Source organism: Adiantum capillus-veneris, chromosome 16 (genome assembly GCF_014529385.1).
Source record: "Adiantum capillus-veneris isolate H3 chromosome 16, ASM1452938v2, whole genome shotgun sequence".
NCBI lineage: Eukaryota > Viridiplantae > Streptophyta > Polypodiopsida > Polypodiales > Pteridaceae > Adiantum > Adiantum capillus-veneris.
The window spans coordinates 1,068,681-1,078,009 of NC_140946.1; positions in this window are offsets into that span (position 1 = coordinate 1,068,681).

The following is a 9,329-nucleotide window of genomic DNA, read 5'->3' on the forward strand; positions in this document are numbered from 1 at the left end:
TTGCGAAGCAAAGAAGGTGGACTTTGGAGTGGAAGAGAGGGTGCAGAGTAGTTTGGCATAAGCCGTGGAGTGGAAAAATGGCTTAAAAGAGGCGAGGAGTTTGGAGATTTGTGCGGCTTGGTTTGTGAGGCCACCTTGGAGTGCGAGAAGGTTTCTCGAAATTCCAATTCTTGCAACTTCAACACGGCCCCCCGTTGCTTGACCAAAAGCAACAAGTGGTTAGAGGCATATGCACCGGCACAATTCTCAAGGAACCCAAAAAATTGTTTGGCTTAAGTTTGTGAAGTCAAAAAAAAATGGACAAATTTACTAGAGGACATCGGCAAAGGCAAGTTGGACAAGAATGGCAATACTCAATTAGATGCATTGGTACCCATGAGGTACGACCACAATTGTTATAAATGTGACTCGATGCATTGTTTAGCTCGGGAATTTTAAGCCAGAAGCAAAAGCAAGAACTCACATATAGACAAAGGCAAAGGCAAGCTGGACAGAGATTATGGTAATAAAGTTTTGACAAAGGAGATCAGCATGGCACATGTGGTGGCGGCCACACTGACCTTGACGTGAGATTTCTAGTCAAATGGCGGGTGTCACCACTAGCTTCAATCAAAGAGAGGCTTGTGTGTGGTAGGGAGGGGAAAGAAATGCTCCCTATAATTAATTTGGACCCTTGTGTTGGAGTTCAAGTTATCAATGTTTGGACCTGGAGGTCGGAGTTCAATGCACCTACATCTGGTAGGGAACCAATCAAACATCTAAAACACTATGGATGGCCATGCCAATTCATTGTTGTTGGTCGGATCATGGATAGTATGTGTTCCACAATTCATTATCTTGGAGTTTCATATTGTCGACCTGATGTGTTTATAGTTCACAAATGGGGATTATTGTACGTAGTGTGGTCTACAGTTCAAAGTTTCTACAATGGCAACCGATGCTCAAGATGGCATTATTATCAGGTACAAAGTTGAGGTAAAAAAATCGAGGTGTATCCAATATCCGATCGGTGTTGGGGTGTCCATGGTAGCTTCTACATTGAGTTGGTCTCACTACTGGTGTCCATCTTCAGTTGTGAAGAGTTTTTTAGAGTTTTGGCATCTCAAGTGAAGTGCCCAATGTGATCTAATTATTTCTTTGGCTTTTAGGTATTTAGTATACATATTTGTCAGAGTCTCGGTAGGGAAATTTATTAAGGTTGCTATAGAAGCAACCCCTTGCCTCCATTGTATACACATTTAATTATTCATTTCCAAGGTTGATTGGTTCAAGAGACTCTCTCTCTCTCTCCCTCCCTCTCTCTCTCTCTCTCTCTCTCTCTCTCTCTCTCTCCCCTTGGTCTCTACACTTTTGCATCGTCAACTTTGACAGAGGTGACTTGGGAGTAGACATAATTGTTGTGAGGACAGTTTAGGCATAAATTAGGCTTTTTTGTGAGTTTTTAATGAGTTAGATTTTATCACAATCTAAAATTTAACAATGGGGTCATAAAAAACAAAAAAAAATCAATCTTGAAGGACACTTTGCACTAGCCCGACTCGGGGGGTGAACTATGTATTCACGTTAATGTATAGCGTGAGTTCAAAAGGAGGAGTTTTAAAATTTTAAAAATCTAGGCAATTTAATAGAGATACATTAAAATAAGGGGTTTTTATATTCAATTTTGGAAAAAACTCCTAAATAAGAGGTCATTTTATTCATTCAGACATGTTAAAAGAGGGGTTTTTTAATACCCATGAACGCACGTTATATAGGGGGATACTGAACCCACCGAGTAGCCCGATATGTTTAAATTAGGAGTAGGTTAAGTAATCATCGTAATGTAATTCCAACCTATCTCACTCTCTAAAAGATTATCAGTGAGTTGTTCTTTGAATTTTCAAAGTTTTAGATTTTGGATTCCTAAGGTAAGTTCAAAATGCCACTAAATAGCATTTCAGGTCAAAAATTGATCTTAAAGGAGCTGTAAGAAAATTTGATAAGTTAAAACCTGCATTGAGAAAAGTTTCAAAGGTTTTTAAAAATAGAGACTATTACTCCTATGTGAAATGTGCATGCAAATTTAAGTTTTTTTGGCAAAAAGTGTTGAAATACAATGTAAAAGACCCATCCATCATTAAACTTTCAAAAAAGTGCAATTTTAGACCAAAAGATAAACTTCAACCAGGTTTGAAGGAAGTAGACTTTGACTTTTGTGAGAGGACTATGTTTTTGGTAAGCAAACATGGTAAAATTTTATAAAGAAAAGCAAAAGGCTTGAATTGGTTCATTCTAATGTATGGAGTCCTACTATTATTGGTGGCTCATTGTATTATATGACAATTATAGATTAAGAGACTAGGAAGAAGTGGGTTTATCCAATAAACATTGAATCCAATGTATTTATATATTTCAAAGGTGGAAAGCCTTTGTGGAAAATGAAGTAGGTACTAACCTGAATTACCGGTTAATTCGACAATAGAGGAGGGTATTGTTGCCCAAGCATTTGAAATCTTGTATGTTAGCAATGGCATTCAAAAGCAAAAGACAACACCAAAGAAACCTCAACAAAATGAATTTTGAAAAAGGATGAAGCAAGAAAGAAGCATGAGGCTACATGCACGTTTGTTGCTTAACTTTGGGTAGAAGCAATAAGTGCATCTGTTTACTCCATAAAGTTGTCACCCTCACTAGCATTGGGTGGAGGAATTCCAAGAGAGACATGGACAGGTAAAAAGTTGAACTATGCATTTCTCAAAGTATTTGAATGTGAGTAGTTCATGCAGATAGACAAAAGTCTAAGGTCTAAGTTAGATGCAAAGTCCAAGAAATGTTTTTTCATTGTCTATGGAGAAGCAGAATTTGGGTATGGCTTATGGGATCCTAAAGATGTTAAATGTTTAGGGGTAGAGATTTTATTTCGAATGAGCATCATATGTACAAACATTTTTTGGAAATAAAACAGACAAAGAATGCAGATGATGAGTACATGGAGCTTGACGACAATGAAGGCTCAAAGAGTGCAAGTGGTGATAACTTGCAACAACAACAACAACAAGATGGGGAACCTCAATCTATACCCCTAAAATATATGAGAGTTAGTATACTTCTAGAGAAATTCATTTCTTCCTTCAACCATCTCTTGGTCATAGATTTTGGAGAGTCACAGTCATATAAAGAAGCCATACAACATGAATCCAAGGAGAACTGGACAAAGAGCATGCAAGCAGAGCTAGACTCATTGCGTCAAAATCAAACCTATAAATTGGTTGCTTTGCCTAAAGGTAAACAAGCACTACAAAATAAATGGGTGTAAAAATTGAAGGATGAAAAAGAGACGTAAATCTAGGCTTGTGCTAAAGGGGTTTTCTCATTAGGAGAACTTTGGACTCACTTTTGGGCCCTGTAAGAAGTTCCACGTCATCTTAGAGAGAGAAAGTGAAAATGCTAGATAGTATATTTTAGGTGAAACTTTTTTGCACCAACAAACATCCAAAATGACATTCATGGTTTGGTAGCCGTCGTCTTCTTTTCTTGTCCTTCATTCTCTTGTCAAGAATCTAAATAACCGTATGACTAATGATTTGAAACACCAATTTACAAGCGTTTCCTCCCAAAACATAAGCTACAGGAACTCTATCAACTCTAAACATGGGAGTACGATGATTTCAAACACGAACTTACATGTCTTTGCTGCCAAAACTTGAGATATTTTGTTAGTCACAGGAATGGACAACACTTCTTTTCCTAATGAAAACATCAATTTGAACTTGCTATCCCTAGTCCCTTCATCTTCAATACTTACCCGAAGAAAGAACAAACATCATCTTCATGTTTATGTATTGCAAGCATACGCACCATTGCACAAGCGTAGGAAGGAGTCTTTTTTTATCCCAAAGGGAGAAAGGACATAGAAGGAAAAACAGGGAACATCATTTGGATTTGTGGACCGATGGGTCTTTACCCAAAGGATCTGTTCGATGGACATAGCGGACTGACACGTAAAAGGCGGATCTACACCAAACCTTGTTGTACTCGTTCAATTTTTCAAAAGAAGCAATGTAATTCTACTAATAAGGATTCCCAATTGTAATATATTTTGTCATGCCCTCTTAGCCTCTCTGAGTCTACACCCCTTGTAAGTGGTTGAACGGCCATGGGAAAGTCCCCTTAGCTCTTAAGTCAAAACCCTTAGTTTGGACTAACACATTATCATTAGCTTGAAGAAGTATTGGACGTCGACTGTGAGAGCTTCTTGATGCTACAATTTGTAATCCGCTTTTCTCCTTGTCTGGTAATCAGAATTTAATTCCGAATAGAACATTGTGTTCCTTGTCTCTTGCTCTACAATCTAAGTGTAAACATTCTCAATTTTGATGTTGTTCACGACATCTTGTTTGTGAGATAAATGCATTGATTTGAGGTCTTAAATGGTTTTCTTTTTATGTTTTAACCTTGGATAAGTGTTTCTACGCTTAAGGAAGACCTTTCCGTGTAGTTCTGTTTCAGTTTTCTACACTTTTTTTGTGATGAATCATGATTTATGTACCTTCCCAGATCACTGCAAAACTTGGTAGGATTGTACCCTTAGGTATTGTGATACCTCTCCTTAAGTTTCGTTGCACTCCGAATTCGTTTGGATGCTGAAAAGGTATGATTATATAGAGCGATGAGATCGGACATAGATTAATTTTTTGACTAGGAAGTAGTTGATTTGCTTTTGTAGAAGTATGAATAGCCCTCTAAGTTCACTTTGGTGAAATTGACACTCTCATTAAGTCTTCGTGCCCCATCCTGAGTCGCTTCCTTGCATATTGACATTATGTTAGAACAAAAAGATATGCTGCAGACATCCGTTGTGACGACCCGCTAACATTGGTGCCGCTGCCAGGGAAGTCGATCCTTAGGTGGTGAGTGACTCAATTGTACGAAAAATCCCTTCCAAATATTTTGACACCCATTTCGTTTACACATAGACAGTAAAGCATCTAGACGTAGGTTTAGTGCTTAGTAGAGACTGGAGTCCGAGACTAGCCAATGCTACTCCTTATGAGCAAAGAAAGTTGTGAGTGAAGTACAAAAGAGTATTTTGTTCTTTGATTTTTTCATGCTTGGAAAGGACTATTTCACCACACACTTCATTGTCGTCTATGTACTGTTAAGTTCATTCATGTTTGTGCATCTATTTCATTTTATATGAGTAGGTTAAGTAACAATTTCCACCATCAATTTGGGCCAAAAGGATCAGGGGAAAAACTGTCCAAAACCTTATTTTGGTGCCGAAGACCATAACTCTGAAAAGTTGTCAAATTGATGGTCAGAGCCTCAAAGCTAAACTAAACCCAACAAAAGTTGCAAAAAGGGGATATACAATCTTGCTAGAGACAGACTGTGCAAAATTTTTCCAGCTTGCCTGTCCAACATGGATCGCGATCCATGTACCTTTTTTAGGAAGGCTGCTAGCACTTGGTTTGACTCTCTATCTCAGGAGGTTAAGGGAAATTATAACGAAGTCATTGATCATTTCAAGAGATACTTCTTTGGCCCCCAAACACTCAAAATCTTGTGCAAGACATCATTTCTCACAAACAAAAAGACTTACATGATTACTACATGTATAAACAAGAGTTTCTATGTCTTTGGGCTGTATGGGTGAGAAATGTTGCTAACCCTCGTGATGGTGCAGAGTTCCTAAAGAAGGAAAGGTTCATAGTCGATATCGTTCCCACACTCAAAATAAAAGTTGAGGCAAGTGCACATGCTACATTTGATGCAGCTGAAAGAAGGCGACTCAAATAGGGCTTCAGGCGATACCTGTTTATCTTCCTGGAGTGCTCTTTACCATTCAAGTCCATAAGCTGATAGTAACTTGAATTGAAAGCCTTCTTGACTATGTATGGCCCCTGCCATCTAGTTTCAAACTTGGCATCAAAACAATTATCAAGTCGATTGTCATACCTTAGCACAAGATCTTCTTCCTTGACACCTTTGTCCTTCAATTTCTTCTCGAGCTTTTCTTTTGCTTGTATAGCTTTTCTCTTGTAGCACTCGTAAGCTGCTTCCTTTTCCATTCAAGCTCCACTAATGTAAGAAGTAAATCCATCCATACCTCTTGATCATCTTGTGCACCTCTGTCATGAAGTCGTATCATTGGGATGTTGAGCTCAGTGCTGCAAAGCCTCTTGACCATACAGCAAGTGAGCTGGCATGAACTCTATTGCCTCCCTATATGTGGTTCAATATGCCCACATGGGACCATCCAAGAAGTCATCCCATAACTTTATCTTGTTTTGCACCATCTTTCTAATGATGCCTGCAATGACACCATTAGCCTTCTCCACCAAACCATTTGATTGTGGATAGTAGGGTGTGCTACGACGATGTAGAATGTGAAGCTCTTCACAAACTTCTATGAGTAAACCCTTTTTGAACCCTGGACCATTATCCAAAACAATCTCCAAAGATGTGCAACAAATATTAGTGTAGACAAACCTGTTCACTAATTTCCCATTTACCCTTGCCACACTTTGAGCCTCTACCCACCTAGTCATGTAATCAACAGCCACTAGAATGTAGAGTTTACCATTTTTTGTTCTAGGAAGAGGACCCATAGCATCAAGGCCCCACTTTTCAAAGGGTCTATTTACAAGCACTAATTGCCTCATGCCATGCATCAACCTTCTATTTCCATTTACCTAACAGTTGTGATAGCTTTTGCACCAATGTTGAACATCCACATGCAGACTTGGCCAAACATACCCCGCAAGCAAAATCTTCTTCACAGTTAACTCTTGGGCAAAATGACAACCACATGCTTCCTCATGCAAACCCTTTAGAATGGCTGGAATTTCCTCGATAGTTGGTACTCTTCTGCACACTTGATCCTTCCCTCTTTGATAGAGGGAGCTTTCTAGGAAGAGATAGAAACTTGCCTTCTTCATGAGTCTCCTCTTCTGAGCTTTTGTGAAGTCTTATGGAAACTCGCCCTCCAAAATGTAGCCAATAATGGGAGCCAATGACTTCAATCCCTAGTATCTTGGTTGCTTGACAGTTGCTTCCACCATGATGACCTGCACTTCTTTCTCAACACATGTAACTGCTTGTTGTGCAAGTAAATCAACATCTTCATTTTGTTTCCTAGGAATATGATATAGTTGCACTTCTTCAAACTGATTAAATAGCCTACGAATGGCATAAACTTTTATGCTTAAGCTTTCATTCTTGCATGCCCAAATGCCTAAAATCTGCTTCACAATGAGAAGTAGATCCCCCTTTACCATGAGACGTTGTATACCTTGGCCAATGCACATATTTAAACCATGAAGTAGTGTATCGTATTCGGCTTCATTGTTGCTAGTTGAACCTGGTAGATTGATCTTCTCTTTCATGACCATCTCTCCACTTGGGTTGAGCAATACTAGCCCTCCCCCTGCTTTTCCTGTGGCTCATCAAAATGCTCCATCAAAGAACAAGGTAAAAGCATTAGGAATGCTTTTTGGTGGTGGCAATGGTAGGGTCTTTACTTCAGGAACCTTAATCTCCTTTTCATGCACCCTATAAGTGAGAATCCATGCCAATTGTGCACGTACACTATCTTCTACCTTGAAAGAGTATTGAAACTCTTGCAACTCCATAGTCCACTTTAAGATCCTAGTACTAAGATTCATTTGAGATGACACCCAAGGGAACGAATTTTTTGCAATGAGAATTACAAAAGGTTTTGGTAGCAAGTAGGATCTAAACTTTCTCACCGCAAACATGAGAGAGAGCATCATGAGTTTTGCCTCCGTGTAGCCTCTCTTCAAAGCATTCATGACCCTACTAGCAAAGTACATGGGTCATTGGGTCACATCCTGGTTCTGTGGGGATCTTATTGTAGCAAAACAGAACCAATTGTTTCTTTCCCAACACTAGAGCTAACAAAGAATTTGTACTCCCAATAAGGAGGCATAAGTGTTGGTAGTTCTAATAGAATGACTTTGATGTTACAAAAATACTCTTCAAGCTCATCAGACCAAACAAGACCGACTTGTTGTGTCAATTTTTGCAAGGGGTGAAGTAACTCCAAGGCTAAGTGAATGAAGCGTGACATATACTTCACCTTTTGAATGAATGAGATGACCTCCTTAAGACTCTTGGGTGATGGTAACTCAATAAGAGCCTTTGCCTTTGAAGGATCCACCTCAATACCTTTATAGAAAACCTTGTGACCAAGCAAGATCACTTCATCCTCACCTATGTGGCATTTGTCGGGATTGAGCTGACCTCCCATGTCATAGAGTTTCTTCAAACCTTCTTCTACCCTTTGTAGATGTAATGATTTTGAGCTATAAATGCAAAAACCATCAATAAAAACCCTGATGGACTTTCCAAAGAATGCTTGAAACACCATGTTCATGAAGTGTTGGAAAGTTACAGGAGCATTTGTCAGGCCAAATGGCATTACTTTGAAAGCATAACAACCCCACGGAGCAATGAAGGTTGTTTTCAATTGATCCTCTAATGCCATACCTATATGAAAGTAGCCCGATTAGGGCCATCACACACAGTGTACTTCTCATGACCAGCTACCTCATTTAGTATCTCATCCTGAAATGGGAGGGAAAAGTGATATCTTTTTAATGCCTCATTCAGTGGACAGTAATCCACACACACACTCCACTTATTGTTGTCGTGCCATGGCACGTTCATAATGTGAAATTAAAGTATCTACCTCACTCTTAATGTTTATGATGTGTGGGACCAAAGGCTACAATGTACATAGTGTGATATATGCGAAAATGAATGTCACGGTTGCAGACGTGTACATACCTTGTCGGGTGGGCAAGGCCCTACACGTGGCGCCATGGAATTCTTTTTCACATAAATATATGCCTAATTTTCTTTAGGAATGTACAAATGTCAAGTGTTTCGAAGTGGCACGCTCGTTTTGCCTAGAAAGTTCAATGCGAGCAATCTCGGCCAAAAATAGCAAGTTTCGTGCACTGGCGTTGTTGCTCAAGTTGTGTGGGAATTTTTAGAGCCAAGAGTGAGCTCATTTGGGTACATGAGCAAGGAGATACAGCCATTCCTCTACAAGGTACTAGTGCAGTCCCGTGCTGCTTCCACTACATGGTTGAGGCTGTGAGGCCTCCAATTAGGGTTTCCCCTCCTCAAATAACTACTGGGGCTTCTCCAATGAAGTACTGAAGCTTCATAAAATGGTCATGATGAAGAAACGAAGTGTAAATTTAGCGTTTTTAACAGGTCGAATGAGCACTACATCTGTGCAATTGGGAGCGAGGCTACACCTAATCTTCACACACACAAGAGTTTTGAGTTAGTATTGGTTCTTTTTCAAGGTGGAGCTT